This window comes from Camellia sinensis, chromosome 15, assembly GCF_055761805.1.
Source record: "Camellia sinensis isolate YWXY chromosome 15, ASM5576180v1, whole genome shotgun sequence".
NCBI classification, from domain to species: domain Eukaryota; kingdom Viridiplantae; phylum Streptophyta; class Magnoliopsida; order Ericales; family Theaceae; genus Camellia; species Camellia sinensis.
In genome coordinates, this window is record NC_138975.1 from 96,358,264 (window position 1) to 96,380,216 (window position 21,953).

General features: G+C 33.9%; 1 long non-coding RNA gene across 1 annotated transcript; it reads right to left on the bottom strand.

The window, feature by feature from the left end:
• Positions 1–556: 556 nt before the first annotated feature.
• Positions 557–2,499, bottom strand: LOC145812747 (uncharacterized). The gene is made up of 2 exons (XR_014356257.1): positions 2,276–2,499; positions 557–1,043 (listed from the first exon to the last, which is right to left on the bottom strand). It is a non-coding gene; the product is annotated as an uncharacterized LOC145812747 (long non-coding RNA).
• Positions 2,500–21,953: the final 19,454 nt, after the last annotated feature.

Here is a 21,953-nt window from a genome sequence, read left to right on the forward strand (position 1 = left end):
TGAAGAAAGGAAGAATTGGTCTTCAATGACTATAAATAAAGCAGAAGTTACATGTATTCTCGATGCTTATGTATTCAACTCCCATATATGCACTTTTTAAGATCAAAATAGACCTTGAGGATGATGCTAGTAAGACAATAAAATTAATTTCTAACTACCATTGTTTCTGCAACCACGTAGACTAAATTTTTTTGTTTCATAGTTTACAGCACCAGAAATTAATGAACAGTTTCGCTAAAAAATCTCTTGGTGAAGGACCTTATTCATAGTATTGGTTTCGAATCCAATTGTGCTAAGTGATATTTAGATTTCCAATATTGAAGGCATTTACGACATATTAATTCATATAACTTTGACGAAAAGGCACATTTTAAGTGACTAATGAACCAGAAACCAGACACATTTTAAGTGACTATTGTTTTGTTTGTGTATTGTTCTATACCACTTTTTTTCCGAAAGTGGTCCCCATTATGTTTGTCTTGTAGTCCCCTTAACATTATTTGCTTTGTTTATATGTAATTACAGATCATGATTCTATTAGTCAAACAGCATCATCTGGAATAGAGATTGAACATGTGGATAATAATGAAGGGAGCCATAACAGTTGCCAGTAATGATAGAGATCCCAACAAAATATAACCCCCACAACCCCCAAAATAATCTGAACCATTCATATCACTGTCAGACACAACCCCTAAAAAAAATTCAAACGCATCAATGGCCAATACATCAGTGGGGGTCATAGGGGTCCTCCTTTATGGGGTCTCAAACATTTTTCAACAGTAGTGATGACAAAGACCTTACTTATGAAGAGGATAATGAAGACAGTGTGTATGATGATAGAGACCTTTAATATTTTTTAACAATTGGTTTATGTGAAGAAACAATGTGAGCAGCAAACAAGCAATTCACAACAGAGCTCAATCATCTCCAACATCAAGTCAGCTCCACCAGGTTTTATGCAAGCATCATCACCTGGGGTTTGTGCTTATTTGCTCTCAGTTAATATGGGAGCTTTGCTTCAGTCTGTTCCTCTTCAAGGCCTACATGCAATAATATTAATACCATTACTCCTGTGTGTGGATTGTGATCTTAATTTTTATTCATCACTCATTTCTAAAAAATTTCTATGTTCAGTAGAAATTTTTTACCACAAGTACAATTTACAAATGTATCTGTGATAAATTTACTTTCTCTACAATATATTTGCAAAGGCGTGTTTGTAATTTACCCCCAATTCTGATTCTCATTTTAGAAATCAGACAAATTCATCCATTCTATCCCTCTAAAACATAGAGCACTTTCAAAACTGAATTATATATACACTTCGAAAGTGTATATATCAGAAACAAACTCATAGTCAAACTAATGAAAGGGAAAGGAAAAGAAAAAAGAGAGGGAAATGTATGAAATTAGTAAAATCAAACCATATTTAGGATATCAAACCCATACTAGTTTAGAAATCAATCCACAATAACCAAACCATTTCAGAAATGAACACCAAATTCAACTGAATCAAGCATACAAAACCCTAAAGCCATAATCAGAAAAGGGGAAAACAGAGGAAAGGAGAGAGAGAGAGAGAGAGAGAGAGAGACATAGACAGACTGGGAGCGACTAACAAAAAAATTTAGTCGCTACATCCTAAGCCACTCAACAAAGAAAACAAATCAAATAGAAAAATTAAAAGCAATTTCTCAATAATATATCTCACATGCCTGCATAGATGATGTGTGGAGATTGGAGACTAGCTAGCACATTTTCTACGATTGTGTTCCAATTTTTTTTATCACTTCATTTAACATTCTCTGTTTTCTTTTTCATTACAAAGTAAAATCCTCAATCAATCCATGAATCTCTCTCTTTCTGATCAGTCTTTGAATATAAGTAGGGACAAACCAAATACCAGTGGAATACCTCCAAAAGTTTAGGTTTTTCTCGTACAAGAGAGGAGAAGCTTCGACAAATCTGATTTCATAAAATTCAGATTGTTCATTGATTATGGGTTTGACATCAAAATTTCTTTGTCCGTCAAACCCATACAACTAAAATCAAAACCATTTTGGACATCAAGCATAACATAATTTTATAGAAATCAAACACTTCAACCAAACCCATTTATGAAATCAACACAAAATTAAACTAAAAAAATCATATAAATCCTAGATGAAGTGTAAGAGATGGGGAAATAAGAGAAGGGAGAGGGAGGGAGAGAGATAGAGAGAGAGAGAGAGAGGACTGAGAGCGGCATAGAGAGAGAAAGAGAGACAAAGACCTTTGATTTGCAGGAGTCGCGATGGTGATTTGAGACAGTGGTGGCGTCGATGTGCGACAGTGGCCAACGACGGTGGGATGGTGACCGTCAATGGTGAGCAAGCGTCAAGTTTAGTGGTGACTGGTCTGTGTGTTTCTGAGACAGAACAGAGACAAAAGATCTGTGTGAAACAAAGAGAGGAGGGTGCCAATATTCATGCGCTTCCCTCTTCAAAAAAAAATTCCTACCTTTAGCGACTAAATTACGATTTGTAGGCAAATAAACTCAATAACGACAAAATCTTTTTGTAGCTGTTTGTGTAATTTGGCTACTAACTATTGCTTTTGACCGAAAAAACTAACTATACAACGACTAAATTTTTTTAGTCACTGATGTTTTATATTTCCCGACTAAATTCTTTGGTCAACAGAGAGTATCTCAATAAATAAGCCTATCTTTTGGTAACTAAAAATTTTTGGTCGGCAAAAGGATGTGTACGCCAACTAAAATATAGAGAAACGCCGACTTAAATTTTTCTAATCGTCTATTTACATTATTTTTGGCGACCAAATTTTTTTTTAGTCGCCAATAACTAATATATGGCAACCAAATCTCAAGGAAGTTTAAGCAATTAGAGCTTATGACAAAGCCTCAAATACATTGAAACTATTTTAGTCAGTCAAAGTGGAAATAATTAATGGCATATTGAGACTAGAAAATACTGTCTTCACTTTGGAGATGTGTATAGTAGCACTTCATTTTAAAGAGCAATTTGTGAGCAAATTTATTATTGCAAAACTTTGACATAATTTTCACTACAGTTCACATCTATTTTCTGATCATCGCCTTAGAAATAAGGAGATCCAATTCATAGCATTAATCATTATGCATTACTAGACATTGCAACTTAATAAACTAGGGTGTTGCAGTGGTGGGCTGGTTTTAGCTTTAAAAGATTAGAACATTTTTCATCTGGAAGGCCATACCTCTGGCAGTTCTATGGTCCATTTGGAAGAGTAGGAATGAGATTGTGTTTTTTGGTAAGCAACTTGATATGAATGTGCTTTGTGATTAAAACTAGAGTGGCTTGGTGGGTTAAAGCGGCATCTTTAGATTCAAATGTGCTCCATTATAGGTTGGAAATGAAGATTTCCATTGCATGATTAACAGTTGTAAAATACTCACGTTAACAAATTAATATAATAAACTCGAATATAGCTAAGTATTAAATCAGAAAATAATATATATTTATTTATGGTCACCAATGTGGGAGAACAATATAAATAAGTCTAAGGAACACAAAGTTTGAATCATCTCCAACAATCTATACACAGTAAGAGACCTAGATAACACAATTTTCCCTAAATTCTAATCCAAATGTAAATTATAATCTAAATTCTAATTCACACCCAATTAACTATATCACTAAAAAAACCCAGAAACTAAGACTCAAAAGTTAAACAAAATTTGGGTTCTTACTTGCACATTCAACGATGGGATGACCTCAAATGATGATGATAATGGGGAAAATAAACTAACGGCCTCACCACTCTATGTGAGGGAGGAGCCGCCGATCGAGCTTTCATGGGTGATGGATCTCAGGTGACGGTGACCAACAAGGAGATGAATCAGTGCTTCGGTTGCCAGCGAACGCAAGGAGGAGTGACAGAGGAGAGCTGTTCCGTGGCTGGTGAAGCGACGATAAGAGAGGGAGGGGAGAGGAGCAGCAGAGAAGGAAAGGGAGAGAGACGCTGAAGAGAGAGAGGCGCTGGTTTGTTTAGGGGTTGGTTTGGAATTAATATATATATATATATATATATGTGTGGTCATTTTACACAATTCGTGAAAAAACATTTTGGTCGCCAATTAATTTTATAAATCCCTCCAAAATTTTGAAATGTCTCCCTCCAAATATTTTAGTTCTTTGGTGACTAAAAATTTTTTTAGTCATTGAAAAATAACTTTTTTGGCGACCAAACTTTTAGTCGCCAAAAATAAAAAGTAAATTTTTATTTTTCATTCAGCGACTAAATAATTTTAGTACCCCAAACTAACTATACAATGACTAAAATATTTTTTAGTCGCTGAAAATAATTTTTTTGCAACCAAATGTTTGGTTGCCAAAGTTTTAGTAGCCAAAACTAACTATATATCGACTAAACTGCTTTTTAGTCCCTGAAAACAACTTTTTGCTCACCAAACTTTTGGTTACCGAAGATAAAAGGTAAATTTTTGTTTTTCATTCGGTGATTAAATAATTTTAGTCACCAAAACTAACTATACAGCGACTAAAAAAAATTTCAATCGCCAATTGCGGCATTGTTAGCGACTATTTTTTTTAGTCACCAATAATCAATATATCCAAACTAAAAAAAAAAATTAGTAGCTAAATATTGTATCTTTGCTGACTAATATAATTTTTGGTAGCCAATTCAACAACTTTTGGCGACTAAATGTTTTTTAGTCGCCAAATTTGGTCTCGAAAAGTGCAATTTGTTATAGTGAAACCCCCCTCGCTCCAACCTCATTACTACCACGATTCCTTTCTGACCCCCTACCATTGCGACCTTATAAACACCTTTAAGAGACAGAGAGACCGACCTAGGGAATTCATATATGGGAAAGAAGAAGAAGAAGAAGAAGAAGAAGAGGAAGGCCGATCTAGGAAAGTAGTGGTAGATGACGGAGTGACGGTAGTTGGGAGGGGTTGGGGTTTGGGATTTTTTTATTTTTGAGGGTTTGGATATTTTTTTGATAAATTATATAGTGAAAAAATGTTATAATTTTTTTTTTAAAATTAATGCGTGTAGGAAAATATTTGTGTAACGTCATCATAAAAATGCATAATAACTCTGCTCGAAAATTATATAATATATTTATCACAAAAATACATTATATAAAATAAAAAAAATAATGCATATAAATCACACCCAATAAAGAATAAAGAATATGTACATAAGATGTTCCCAACTTTTGAAACCTCAAAAATCTATGAACCCAAAGTCTACTAAACCTAATTAGTTAGTAAAGTTTTGTTAGAAGTTTTGCATAAGACTTGTGTCCTAGTAAGATTGGTGAAGAAAGAGACGCTTTCTAGAGTAACCCATTATATTCAAGATACTAAAACTAACCTAATGTGAGAAGGTCAAAAAGTAAAGGAGGGCTTAAATTAAAGCTTAAAGATGTTGAAGTTTGAAAGTAACCAACCCCCCCGCCAGCTTATTCATCTCAACTACCATGAATTTTCAGCAGTAGTTGCGAGCTCCGAAGTATCAAAATCAAAGCAAAATAGACCTTCAAAAAGGAGATGGCATGCATTTGGGATATAAAGGTGAATTTGACCTTGAACCGAGTAGTCATTTTCAAGATTTAACATATATATTTTTTATTGGTAATGCTAACATAGAAAATGACCCTTCAAAATTTGTATTGGATATTTATAATCTCTTATGCATCCTTATGTGGTTTCTTCAATGCCCACTTACTTCTCTTTTAGAAAGCCATGATATTAATAAGGATGACTATTTGATGGATAAGTTTGGCATTCAATAATGCATGAATGTTTGAGATTTTGTAATGATCCCGTCTTATTTTGGAAATTTATATGGGTGACTACTTGAAATGTCAAATTTAATGTGATAGTTCAATAACTTTATTTTGACATAAAGAATGAAGTTCATCCGATATGCCATATACTGAATTGGCATTTGATATGAACTCAACAGGTCAAATTTAACACGCTCTATATTGATGTCAAATGTTAAATCTATCTAATAAAATAATTTTATTTTTAAAATAATAGAATAATATATTTGCCATATCAGACGGAGAGTTTCTATGTCAAATTGACATATGCCAAATTGCCACCTAAAGCCTTCAAAAAAAATTGGCACACCAAATTTTAAAGGTTTGGATAGAGATGCTCTAAGACACCACTAACTTGCTAACTTGAACTTAAGATTTTGGATTATGTTAGTAGACCCACAAGTTACTTGAACTAGTAAGTTATAGGACGTAACATATTTTAAGTTAGTTAACCCACAAGCTATTTGGGCCAATAGATAGTAGGGCATTACATATTTATAACTTAAAATTTTTAAATTTATTTATAATGACAAGATAATAAAGTTAAGTTTTATATGATTGCATTTCTAACATACATGTAAGCTATATATTGTGAATAAAATTAAGACAAATTTTTTAGGAGTCAATCTTTTTGCCTCAAATGTATATGACAGCCTAACTCAAACCCTTTTTGTTGTTGTGTATATTTTTAGAAGTAAAAATTTGACTAAAACTCTCTCAATATTTTTTTTAGTTGTAAAAGACTCCCCAACAATTTTTTTATGTATAAAGTCTTAAAAAATCAATAATGACAAAAATACACCACCTCAATTTTGGTAGACAATTTTGCTTTTTTAGGGTAAATTATCAATAAATCTTAATAGTCAGATTTAATTTCTCTCAAGTCCTATGGAAAATAACTTATAGTAAAATCATTATTAAAAATAATTTTTTGTAATGGTTTTTTGCACATGTCGCTAAAAATTGATAATTTGTAACTTTTATTTTTGTCATGATTTTATAAATTGTGACCAAAATTTATAATTAGTAACGTTTTTCTGTGATTAATTTTTTAGACTGTCGCTAAAAGTTAAAAATTAGTGACAATTTTTTTAAACTGTCGTTAAAACTTATAATTACTGACATTTTTTGTGACAAAATTTTCAAACTATAGCTGAAAATTAACAATTAGTGACGTTTTTTTAATAGTGTTTGATGAGAAACGCCATTAATTATCATGAGATATATTAGACAATAAATCCACCTATTAAGACCTATATGCAAATCTTTCTTTTCTCATTACCTAATCTTGTTGGATAAAAAGTCAAAATTGTTGTGCATCCACAACATAGGGACGTTAAGCTTTCTCCCTCACCCTCTTCGCACATCTCTCTCATTGACCATGCCGACCATAATTTCTTTGCAAAACATCGACTTTGCAAGGCATCGCGAAACCATTCTATTGTGGCTTAAAAGAGACTATTGGTTGTGGGATGTTATTGGGGTGTGTGATAGCAACCCACGTATACTATGGTTGGATTTTTGGGGTGACCTGTCCACTTTTTAGTGTTCAAACGGGGATCTCAAATTGTGCCTTTTGACATCTAAATATTGGTTTCAATTTTTATTTCTTAAATTGTAAGATTATTTCATTGAAGTTTCACTTTTCTAGCTTTTACAAATGCAAAATAAATTTTTTGAATTTAATTTTTTTTTTCTAAAATATCTTTTGTCAATGGCTAATTTCACTAATTCACCTCATTTTCTCTTGTGACATTGTCGATTTTAAATATAATTTTCTCAAATTTAATTTCTAAAAACCTCTTTCAGTGAAAAAATTTATTATAGATGTGGAAATCGGATTTGTCTTACACTGAATAAGAGAAGATGAGCGAACAAATTTCTCGAAACCCTAGACCAAGGTGTTGTTCGGGAAAGTGCTCTAATGGTTAAGTCAGTACTTGATTGGAAAAATAAGAAATGAAATTGATGAATCGTTGTTGCTTAGTTGGTATATTTTGTGTTTTGTGGTTCCAAAGCAACATTCCTCCGCACATTTGGCATTGTTAGATGTCAGGCGGCTCTACTTTGATGGTTGTCATTGCATTCAATCTAATAAGCTATTTTGTGTTTCCTTAGCCAATCTAGTTGCTCAGTCGTGACGGTTTGCCCCACCTAATCTGTCATCTTACATGAGCCTCACATTTTTGGGCATTAAATGAGGGAATCCAAGGTTGGGCTTTCGTTTTCTAATCTCGTTCGAGCCAGCCATTTCTAGAGATTTTTCCCTTGAACAACAGATATTGTCAATTAAATTCTATAGGTAATAGTGTAACGCCCTAAAAACAATTTCCATTTAACATAAAAAAGAACATGCTCCATACATCCAAACTACACAATCCAATTCCAATATTTCTCTTTCTCATTAAACTAAAGATTCAATTTACAAAATTACAAGATACAACTCACAATTAATGAGTTAGAGAAATCAACAAAAATACGTTGTCCTCTAAGGTTACTAATCGCATTGTGCCACTTGATACAAAGACACAAAATTCAAAAATAAAAGTAATAAAGAAGTTCAATAGTTATATTACAATTTCAAAGTTTAGAAACAAATTAGATATTAAAAGAAATCAACATCTTCTTCTTCATTGATGGGGTGGTGACTCTTCATGTCTTGAAATATTATTTAGATAAGAATGAGCAATTGCCTAATAGAGAATATATTTAATCAAGTATATGAATAGTTGATTTAAAATATGCATGATCTTTATCAATACCTAGACATTTCATTGTTCCAAATTTTATAACACAACACACAATTCAACATTCAATCTCCACATTTTTCCGTCCTGACACGGATGGCTAGTGAACACCTCAAACCTTCCACTTTTATCATCCTCACACGATCCGGCAAGTGGACACCTCATAACATTTCCCACATTCATCGTCCTTTCACGAATCGGGCAAGTGGGCACCTCAGCACATTCCAAAAACAACAACACCGTAACACATCACAAGGAATCACAAGGACCCTCCAATTTTATTCATCAATTACCTTTTTAGTCAAATCAAGAACAATCTTTAGGGTTATACATTAAATTTTAAGGCTTTTTCTTCTAAGTATAATTTCCCCTAATTCAAGTCTCTTTATGCAATCTTCCATAATTGGTTACCCAACTCTTCATCAATTTCACACGAAACACATCATTACCACAAAATTCATATGTATATATACATATATCTCTATATCATCCATCTCAATAACCATCCACACCTTATGATTCACACACCCTTAAACCAACATATAAATATATAAGGGTAAAGATATTCCTACCTCAATAGTTGTAAGTGAAAGATGAAGATCTACGCGATGAACTTCCGAAAAAACACAATCCAATAGATCCAGTTAGGGGTTCGACATTCGGCTACTCACCTATATACATATATGTAACGGAGTGAGCGAAAGTCCAGTAAATAACATCAAAGTAAAGAGTTCAAATGAATGAGTTCAAATATTAAATAAAATCATTCTTATAACAACTTCACATCACATAGAACGACCTCGGGTCTAACATAATCAAAGATACAGAACAGAACAAATCATACTTGTCGGAATGACCTCGGGCATTATGACCTTGGGTCAAATCAATTATAGCTATATAATGACAATTAGGTCAACATATAACAGATATCCAGACTTATTAGAGATGCAAAGAATTAGTTAATCTGAATGACCTTAGGTCCATCTCACCAGATATACAGAACAACCTTTGGTCCATTTCAATTGTACAAAACGACCTTAGGGCCATCATATGTTTTCATGCTTGCCAATCACATTTACAGATCTTTTACGAATCAGACTAATAGAAGGCTCATTCATACCACAAAATCATAAGTTCAGAAAACTTACCACATTGGTATCATTCAGAAAATAAGGTACATAAAAATATCTTTACTAAGATATTACTCACAATGATTTGGTTGCTAATACGACTTTGTGAATGAACCTACACAATTCATAAACATACACATATTGGGTCACATTAGTTATTCAAACCATTCACTAACTTATTCAATTCTCTTAGGTTTCTTTCTAGCTCTTTAATTCAATTAGAATACTCAATTCCATTGTACAGAATGACCGTAGGGCCATCATATGTTTTTATGCTTGCCAATCACATTTACAGATCTTTTACGAATCAAACTAACAAAAGGCTCATTCATACCACAAAATCATAAGTTCAGAAAACTTACCACATTGGTATCATTTAGAAAATAAGGTACATAAAAATATCTTTACTAAGATATTACTCACAGTGATTTGGTTGCCGATACGGCTTTGTGAATGAACCTACACAATTCATAAACATACACATATTGGGTCACATTACTTATTCAAACCATTCACTAACTTATTCAATTCTCTTAGGCTTCTTTCTAGCTCTTTAATTCAATTAGAATACTCAATTCATACCTAAGAATGCTCAGAAAAGAATGAGAACGAAATATGAACAAAAATGACTTTTCAAAATATGCTAAAACAAGACACTTCACTTTAGCACAATATTGGTCGCTCGAGGTGACCACATGCTCTATAAAAGCACTGGATGATCCAAATCTAGGCTCGAAGGTTGCTCGAGCCAAGGTGAAAAATAAAAGGCGGTCGCTCAAGCGATAACTCAGTCGCTTGAGCCAACTGCAAATATTTGCAAAAATACTGAATGCATGAGATGTGTGCTCAAGCGACAACTAGTTCGCTCGAACGATGCGGTCGAATTCTGGAATTTTCCAGAACCCAATTTGAACATCAAATCATGTGTTTAGAGAGCAAAAGCTTGCATGTTGGAATCAAACCTTGAAAATTCATGGAAATACATATGTATGAACTTAATTGACACCATGAGCTCAAAAGTATCATGAATTGTCATATTTGAAACCAAAACTTCGATGCATGTATAAAATTGTTTTCAAACTCTTTTCCAAAGCTTTAAAAACATGCAGTTGAGTTCTAAAACAACATGATTCATGGATGCATATAGAATTCAACTTCTAAACTTAACATGGGTTATAAAACTCATGATCAAAATGATGATTCTACACTCTTATGTGCATGCATGTATGATCTAGCTTCAAATACTTCATTCTAAGCTCAATTCTTGCGTTTCATTTCATAATCTTCAGGAGTACACATATTGATGGCTTCAATTCACAAACTGAGGATCAAACACATACCTAGAGTCTTCAATTACACTTGTATTAGCTAATTCTTGAGTCCTTCTAGTCAATTCTTCAATCTCCAAGTTTTCTTGCTTCTCTCTCTCTAACTTCCTCTCATTCTCTCTCTAGAATATAGTCTCAGAATTTTTTAGTGTAAAATGAGCCTAAGCACCTGAATTAACATATATATATATACATAGGCTATGTTGGCTTGATTCGCTAATCAAGGATTAAACTTATTAATTAGAGCTTAGGGCTAATCAAACAAACTTAATTAAATTGATTTAATCTAATTAATTTTAAATTGAATCAAATTTTAATAAACTTCTCATTAGGATCTAAAAATTATGCTAATCGCAGTAAACTACTTAATTTCAGTTTCTGACGCCATTAAGGCCTTCAATTTCGGATTATAATAGAAATCACAACAGATATTACTACAATTGATAGATATGCATCCAAAAGCCACATTAATCACATAATTAGCATTCAAATTCACACTAAGCACTTAAATAACATTCAAAATCGATAATTAAGAGCATATTAAGTGACGGGATTGTCGCAATCTTTCCCCTTTAAGAATTTTGGTCCTCCAAACCTTAAGTCAAAAACAATTTGAGATACCTTTACCTCATTTTACCCTCTTTCTCCCAAGTAGCCTCTATACCGTAATGTTCCTTTCATTCCACCTTAAGCATAGGGATCGCCTTAGTTCTCAATTGTTTCACTTGTCGATTAATGATTTGTATTGGTCTTTCTTTATAACCTTTACGTTATTTCCTCCTCTTTCTCCCAAGTTGCCTCTGTACCGTAATGTTCCTTCCATTCCACCTTAAGGATTGCCTTAGTTCTCAATTGTTTCACTTGTCAATTAATGATTTGTATTGGCATTTCTTTATATTCCATATTATTGTCGAGAGCTATGCAGTGATAATCAATAACATGGAATGGATCCTAGAGGTAACCTCTTAACATCGACACATAGAACACATTATGCATTTGCTCTATCCTCGGTGGTAGAGCAATTCAGTAAGCAATTGGACCTAGCCTTTCCAAAATCTAAAATGGCCCGATATATCTAGGTGACAACATGCCATTCTTGCCAAATCTTGACTGGCCTTTCATCGAAATCACACAAATAAACACATGATCACCAGCTTCATACTCAAGAGCCCTTATTCTGTGATTTTCATAACTCTTTTGTCGGCTTTGTACAGTTTTGAGCCTTTTCTGAATGATCTCAATCTTTTTAATGGTCGTTTACACAATCTCGGGATCAAGAAAAACTCTATCCCCAACTTTTGTCCAACAAACTAAAGATCTACATTTCTTTCCATACAAGGCTTCGTACGGTGCCATACCGATACTAGAATGAAAATTATTGTTGTAAGCAAACTCTACCAACGGTAAATAAGTCTCCTAACTTCCATAAAATTCCAAGCCACACATTCGGAACATATCTTCCAAGGTCTGCATAGTTCTCTCAGATTGTCCATCGGTTTGCAAATAGAAAGCAGTACTGAATTTTGATTCGGTCTCATTGCTCTCTAAAGACTTTTCCAGAGTCTAAATACAAATTTTGGATCCCTATCTAAAACAATAGATACCGGAACCCTATGCAAACGAATAATCTTATCGACATAAATAGTGACAAGTCTATAAGCATCATAAGTAGTCCTTATAGGTAGAAAGTATGTAGACTTAGTCAACCTATCTACAATAAGCAAATAGAGTTCATACCTCTAGGTGTCCGAGGTAGACCAACGATGAAATCCATAGTTATGTGTTCCCATTTCCATTCCGAAATAGGGAGAGGCTGGAGTAATCCTGCCAGTTTCTGATGTTTAGCTTTGACTTGCTGGCATTAAAGACACTTACATACATAGTTTGCAATCTCTTTCCTCATGCTAAGCCACCAGTAACTTTGTTTCAAATCCCGATGCATTTTGTTGTTGCTCGAATGCGTAGCAAACTTTGACTTATGAGTTTCCTCCAAAATTCTCTTTTTCAAATCAAAAATATTTGGAACGCATAATCTCCCTTGAAACTTCAGAACCTCATTCTCGATACTAATCCCCAGTCTTGGATTTGATTCAAATTCATCAAACATTTTCTTAAGGAACTCATCCTCCCTTTGCTTTTGCTTAATCTCATCAATGATCGCTGGCTAAGCTGAAATAGCGGCCACCAATCCGCCCTGTTCATGTAACACCACTTCAATCTCAAATTTTTCTACGCCTTTCAATATCTCTTTCTATTCAGTCATCAAATCCCGATGCATTTTGTTGTTGCTCGAATGCGTAGCAAACTTTGACTTATGAGTTTCCTCCAAAATTCTCTTTTTCAAATCAAAAATATTTGGAACGCATAATCTCCCTTGAAACTTCAGAACCTCATTCTCGATACTAATCCCCAGTCTTGGATTTGATTCAAATTCATCAAACATTTTCTTAAGGAACTCATCCTTCCTTTGCTTTTGCTTAATCTCATCAATGATCGCTGGCTAAGCTGAAATAGCGGCCACTAATCCGCCCTGTTCGTGTAACACCACTTCAATCTCGAATTTTTCTACGCCTTTCAATATCTCTTTCTGTTCAGTCATCAAACATGCCAAGTTCCCGTTGATTTTCTACTTAAAGCATCAAACGGTGTTAGCTTTTCCTGGATGATACTGAATTTGAAGATTATAGTCTTCGATTTACTCTATCTCCTCTAACGCATATTCAACACCTTTTGTGTAAAGAAGTACTTCAAACTCTTGTGGTTGGTATAGACTTCACACTTTGCTCCATATAGATAGTGGTGCCAAATCTTCAAACCAAATACAATTGCGGCCAATTCTAAGTCATAATTTGGATAGTTCTTTTCATGAGGTTTCAATTATTGAAACGCATAAGCTATCACTTTACCATTCTGCATCAAAACACTACCCCGACCTTTGTAAGAAGCATCACTATAAATCACAAAATTCTCTGTGCCTGACAATAGGGTCAAACTCAGTGATGTGGTTATACTTTTTTTCAGTTCTTCAAAAGCTGATTCTTTCTCATCAGTCTATTCAAATGGTTGCCTCTTTCGAGTAAGTTGGATGAGTGGTGCAGCTATTTTTGAATAGTCTTTCACAAATCTTCTGTAATACCCAGCAAATCCCATGAAGCTCTTGACTTCCGTCACATTTATCAGTGTAGGACAATTCACAATCTCCTTAATCATTTGCAGGTCTACTAATAACCATACCTTGTTTAGAATGTAGTTTTCTTGACATCTTCAGCTTTCACTTTCAGTTGGTGCTACCCGGATCTCAAGTCAATCTTTGAAAATACTTTTGAACCCTATAACTGATCAAACAAGTAATCAATACGGGGCAGAAGATATTTATTCTTCATTGTTACCCTGTTCAACTCTCGGTTATCAATACACAATTGTAAGGTTCCATCATTTTTCTTCACAAACAAAACTGGCGCACCCCAAAACAGAGTACTTGGTTGGATAAAACCCTTCTCAAGCAAATCTTGTAACTGTTCTTTCAGCTTTTTCATCTCAGCAGTTGACATTCTCTATCGAGTCTTCGAAATGGGTTGAGTACCCGGCATGACTTCAATAGTAAACTAAATTTCTCTATCAACTAATTTCCCTGGCAATTCCTCTAGAAACAATCTGGAAATTCTCTAACAATAGGAATATCATCTAACACAGTATTCCTGGATTGATCAGTCAAAATACTACACAGATAACCCTAGCATCCCTTATTAAGTAGTTTGTATGCTTTCATTGCCGAAATCAAGTAAGGCAGAGGAACCACACCATTACCCACAAATACAAATCCATCATGTCTTGTTGGTCTAAAGAAAATCTGTATTGTCACACAATCAATAGTAGCACAATATTTAGATAGCCAGTTCATTTCCAAAATCACATCAAAATGCCTAATATCAAGAGGCAACAAATCTGCAAATAGTGTAGCATTCCTAATACGTATTCACAAGCACGATATATAGATGAACACAGAACAGATTCCCTAGATGGAGCAGATACACACAACAGATAAGGCAATGATTTCATAGGTATTCAGTTTAGATGCAAATATAGTAGATACAAAAGAATGTGTCAAACCTGAATCAATTACCATATAAGTATCTTGGTTGCAAATAGAAAGGGTACCTGAGACAACAACCTCGGTATTCTATGTATTACCTGGGACGAGTGTAAAAACTCTTCATTGCCACAGTGTGTCTCTCGTAGTAGCAGGCCTTACAGTGTTTCTTGGCATTGGGATAGATCCAGTTGAACTAGCAGCTACTCTTGCACTTCTTTGTTCAGTTTGAGGACAATCTCTGACCATGTGCCCGGTCTTGTCGCATCTAAAGGACGCCCAAAATTACGGTAACAGACTCCCCGATGTTTCTTACCACATTTGTTACATGTCAGTGCGAAGTCTCTTGAGGAATTGGAGGTACTAGATGTTCCCAAGTTCTATTTTTTTTTTTGAAAAAGATAATCCCTTATTAGAGTACAAACCATGTCGTTTCCCATTCCATTCAAATGGTCAGTTATGTGAGGCCAAATTCATTTCAGATATTAGAGCTCGATCAAGAACGTCCACGCATTTTGGTAACTTCAGAACATTCACTTATTCTAGGATTGCATTTAAGAGTCCACCCTCAAACTTCATTACCTTCTTGTAGTTCATATCAATCATGTGCGGTGCAAACCTGGCCAACTTAGTGAACCGTGCCTCATATTCTTCTACTAGCTGGTTTTCGTTGCTTCAACCCTTCAAATTTAGTTACTTTTTGATCTCGAATACATTGAGGGAAATACTTCTCGTAAAAGATTTCTAAAAATTGCACCTAATTAACTCTTGCATTCTCGTCTCTAAGCAATATGCACCATCTTCAGGCATCGCCCTCCAAGGTAAAGGCCACCAACTGAACTTTCTATGCTTTAGTGCACGAAAATACTTCGAACAATTTTTCTATGCCAAGAACCTATGCCTCGGCCTTTAGAGGATCAACTCCTTTCCAGAATTGCAGTGCTTTCATCTTCTTGAACTCTTTGGTCAAAGAAATTGTACGGTCACCTGCCTAACACTCTTGTACTAGAGGTGGTACATGCATTGGTGGAGGTGAGGGTGGTTGTTGCTGCTGCTGTCCTAATGCTTCAGCCATACCATGGATCATTTTTTCCATTTTTTCTAGTCGAGCAATAGTAGACTTTTCTATCTCATCAGCCCTTATTCTCACCATTATCTATATGAACTTGCATTATAATAAACACAGAAATTTGCACACATATACACATAGGCACAATAGTTCATATCTGACATATTTACATAGTTTTAATGCACACATGCATATTCTTATCAGATGGATGCACCTTAAGTCTTTTCTAGACACCTTATTGCTCATTTGGACAAGTGTGTGAGTTATGAACTCATGCTTTGATACCATTCTGTCACGACCTGAACCCGCCTTTAGAGGTTAGGATCATAACCTGCCAGTAATCATGAGATTACCTACGGCCTCAAACAGAAATTAAATCATATTTAATTATATGGGACTAGAAGTAAAAGCAGAAATGTAAAATTTGTCCGATGAGCTTGTGCATAATTACTATGGACAAAAACATCTTATGTATTAATAACTCACACCCACACATACATAAAGGTTCTCATATGTCCAACATCGTACATGTAATATAATCATACAAATACCATAACTTATATACAGACATGGTCAAACATGAGCAACAAAAGAGAACAGAAAAAAAAAAAAGACACAAACGCCTTGTGCGTAAGGCATCACAAAAACTCAATACTACTTCACAAGTTCACTAGGGCTGGGGTTGGACATTATGTTGCTCACCTACATACATATATATAACGGAGTGAGCGAAAGCCTAGTGAATAACATCAGAGTAAAGAGATCATATGAATGAGTTCTAATATTAAATAAAATCATTTTCAAAATAGTTTCACATCACATGGAACGACCTCGGGTCTAATATATGAAAGAACAACCTTAGGTCCAACATAATCAAAGATACAGAGCATAACATATCATACTTTTCGGAATAACCTCTGGCATTATGACCTCGGTTCAAATCAATTATAACTGTATAATGACCATTGAGTTAACACATAACAGATATCTAGACTTATCAGATGTGTAGAGAATCAGTTAATTGGAATGACCTTTGGTCTATTTCAATTGTACAGAACGACCTTAGGGCCATTAACTATTTTCATGCTTGCCAATCACATTTATAGATCTTTTACGAATCAAACTGATAGAAGCCTCATTCATAACACAAAATCATAAGCTCAGAAAACTTACCACATTGGTATCATTTAGAAAATATGGTACATAAAACTATCTTTACTAAGATATTACATACAATGATTTGGTTGTTGATATGGCTTTGCGAATTAACCTACACAATTCATAAACATACACATATTGGGTCACATTGCTTATTCAAACCGTTCACTAACTTATTCAATTCTCTTAGGCTTCTTTCTAACTCTTTAATTCAATTAGAATACTCAATTCATGCCTAAGAATGCTCAGGAGGGAATGAGAATGGAATTATGAACATAATATGACTTTTCCAAATATGCTAAAATTGGACACTTCGCTCGAGCACAATATTGGTCGCTCGAGGTGACCCTAGAGTTTGTAAAAGTACTAGATGATCCGAATCTAGGCTCAATGGTCACTCAAGCCAAGGTGCAAAATAAAAGGCGGTCGCTTGAGTGAACTGCAAATATCTACAAAAATACTGGATGCATGAGATGTGCGCTCAAGCGACAACTTGTTCGCTTGAATGATGCGGTCGAATTCTAGAATTTTCTAAAACACAGTTTGTACTTCAAATCTTGTGTTTAAACTGCAAAAGCTTGCATGTTGGAATCAAACCTTTGAAAATACATGGAAATACATGTGTATGAACTTAATTGAAACCATGAGCTCAAAAGTATCATGAATTGCCATATTTGAAACCAAAACTTCCATGCATGTATCAAATTGTCTTCAAACTCTTTTCCAAAGCTTCAAAAACATGCAATTGAGTTCTGAAACAACATGACTCATGGATGCATGTAGAATTTGACTTCTAAACTTAACATAGGTAATAAAACTCATGATAAAAATGATGATTCTACATTCTTATGTGCATGCATGTATGATCTAGCTTCAAATTCTTCATTCTAAGCTCAATTCTTGCATTTCACTTCATTATCTTCATGAATACACATATTAATGGCTTCAATTCACAAACTAAGGATCAAACACATACCTTGAGTCTTCAATTACACTTGTATTAGCTAATTCTTAAGTCCTTCTAGTCAGTTCTTCAATCTCCAAGCTAAAATCCAATTTTCTTGCTTCTTTCTCTAACGTGCTCTCACTCTCTCTCTGGAATATAATCTCATAATTTTTTAGTTTTAAATGACCCTAATCACCTCAATTAACATATATATAGGCTAGGTTGGCTTAATTCACTAATTAATGATTAAACTAATTAATTAAAGCTTAAGGCTAATCAAACAAACTTCATTACATTGATTTAATCTAATTAATTTTAAATTGAATCAAATTTTAATCAAACTTCTCGTTAGGATCTAAAAATTATGCTAATTGCAATAAACTGCTCAATTTCAGTTTCTGACTCCATTGAGGCCTTCAATTTCTGATTATAACAGAAATCACAACAGATATTTCTATGATTGACAGATATGTATCCAAAAACCACATTAATCACATAATTAGTATTCAAATTCACACTAAGCACTTAAAAAACATTCAAAATCAATAATTAAAAGCATAATACGGCACACAATTGTCACATTCATGGTCGATTTTGATGTTTTTCATTGGTCATTTAAGAGTGCCAGAAATTTGTGATATGGCCACGGTCATTAGATCTAGTGCTCGTTGATCTTGTTGTTGGTCGTTAGATGTTAGGGGTAAATAAAGAGATAGATATCAGGGGTGTGGAGGTACATGAAAAGGGTAATAGAAGCAAATGAGATGAAGATAAAGTAGGGTGGTAGAGGGTTTGAAGGCAGAGAGTGGAAGGCCCCTAACATTTGTAAACCCTATTAAGACTCTAACTTTTGAGTTTTATAATAAAGCCCTTAGTTCCATGTTTATTAGCAAAATTAACCCTAAAACTAAAAACACATCGCAAACGAAATCGTACAAACTCTAATAGACCCCGATAGCTTAGTAATCGTTTCTACACATTAATAATAATTATTTAAATATGAGGCCTCTGACTCTAGTAATTTCATTTAGACCCTTACTTTTGAATTATTTCAATAAAGTCCCTCGATTCCTTATTTGTTTTCAATTTTAGCTATAGAGTCGAAAATGCATGCCAACAAAAAACTAGCAAACCCTGATTAAACCCAAAAACTCGGGGATCATTTCTAGAGCTCTAATAATAATAATTAAATCAATTCCCTAATTATAATTTCCACTAAAAAACCCTAGGTTTGTGATTCTAATTCACCGTTTAATTCGAAATAAAGAAAAACTTTAACCAAATTGAATTCCTAAATCCTAATTTAATTAAATACTACACTTAAATACATGTTCCAATTTATAAATAATGGCCTTAACCCTCACATTTTATTTGATTTATAAATTGACCCCAAATTAGTACCATTATATATACACTTGTACCAATTTTCTTAAATAAATGAGTTGTACATAAGATCTTTATAGCATATATACATTGTACTCAAAAATAAATCTTTTTGTCCCTCCAAATCTAGGATGGCCGGCCACCCCCCTCCCTAGGATTTTCTATAGGATACCCTTAGTACAAAATCCCTTAAATCATGGGATTATGATGATGACTTTGGTACCTTATAGATTTTCAATATATATGAGTACTTGTAACTAGAAGTGTTTAATTAGCCCTAAACCTAATTAGATTTTAATCAAATATATAATTAAGGTCCTAATCATCCCTCATTCCATTACATTCAAACTAAATTGTGGCACTATTCAATTGAATTGGAATCAAAGGGCATTTTGGACTTTTTGCACCAAAATCTCTATAAATATACTATCCCACCTCATTTGTTGAACACAAAAACACACTCATACCCTACCTGACGGCTGAGAGAGAAAAAAAGAGAGGAAGAGTAAGCTTGGTGATGGAGAAAAAAAAAAAGAAAGGAGAAATAAGAGTTGTGCAAACATTCTACCTATGCAACAAGTAAACCACAATACAACCATCTCTTTTATTTTCCTATTTCAAATACATATTCTTAGAGGTTCTAAATATTATTTTCAGAAGTATTATAATGTTGTTCTTGTGTTAAAAATGAAAACATTTGAGCCTTGTTCCACTCTTACTTGTGTTTTCTCTTTATCGGTGAAAAACTATCTTTTTCTACATCGATCTCTCATAATTTCCAAAGACACACCTTCAATTCAATTTTTTGAGTTTAATATATATTATTTAGCATGTTTTCATCACAATATAAGTGAAAAATTATCCATGGATACCCTCTTTTCTTACTTTTTCTCTTATTTCAACCTTTTGTGCTCAAAGAACTGGTTTTTCAGCCAACTTGCAAAAACTCCAGAAAAATTCAAAAAAATCTCCATAACCTCATTTTTATGTCAAAACCTTCATTTAAGTGTTATATTTCATGGAAAAAAAAAAGGTTTCATCGTAAAAGAGTGAGCGGTTTGAGAGAAAACCCAGTTTTTGTAACAGTCGACGAAACTGGACAACACTAGAGTATTTCTTAAATAACTAAATATGTAGGAAAGCTATGAAAGTTCTAAAAGATGTTCTGAAAACTAGATAAAATTCTCTACAAACCATAGAAAGGCCAAGTTTAGGGGAAAAAATAAATATGTCTCTTTAATTGCAATCTTTAAAGTGCACCAAATCTGGAAATTTACGTTGTTGATGAACTTATGTTCTTGAATTCATGGAAATGCTATTTATCACTTGTATAACAATTCCAGTTTAGAACTAACCCATTTATTGTTTTTAAATCCAAAAATCCATGTCCTTAACTATTGTTCATCTCATTTTCATCGTGTTGCTAGTTGAATTTGATTATTTGGGAGTTATGGTTATGTTTGGAACAGGTTTTAGATTTTTCAAAAGAGTTGTCCAGATATTTTCCTATTTGCTCGAGCAGTCTTTCTTGCGCTCGAGCGGTGCTCGAGCTGTCTGCATGTATATCAGTTTGAGAAAATAGTATTTTGAGTCACATTTTTCATCTCTCTCTAAACATTTCAAAAATCCTATATCATCACTCTCTCTCTAGTTCTTGCATCCAAGCTCCAAATGCTCCTAATCCATTGATTTTCTAACCCCAGCCCTTTGGAGAAAAAGGTAGAGCACGTCGAGGGCTTCATTTTAATTAGAGGAGTTATCATTTTTAGCTCCACCAAACTTCAATTCTTGTTCTTCCTTGTCTTAGCTTCATTTTAATCGGAGGAGTTATTGTTTCCAGCTCCGCCAAACTTCAACTTTTGTTCTGCCTTGTCTTCTACTTTGAGATAGGGATTTCTTCAACCTTTGGTATGATATTTATCTTAGTTATTTGTCTAGTGATAGAATCTAGTGATTTGGGGATTTTGGTTAAACCAAGGGTTTGGTTTGAATTAAAAATGGGGCGTTTTCAAATGGGTTCTTGAGAAGGGTTGTGGGAATGTGTTTATGATTGAGATATGTTCAAATGGTGAATTTCTTTACTTAAAATTGATTTTGTAAGTAAAGGAGATTTTTGTTATGAAATTTTGGATATTTGGTTTGTGAAAGAAAATGAAAAATGATGTTAGGTTTGGTACGAATGGAACAGTGTTTATGTTGATGATGATGGTGGAGTTGAATATGTAATATCATCTCCATTTTGAAAATGAAAAGATTATATCTG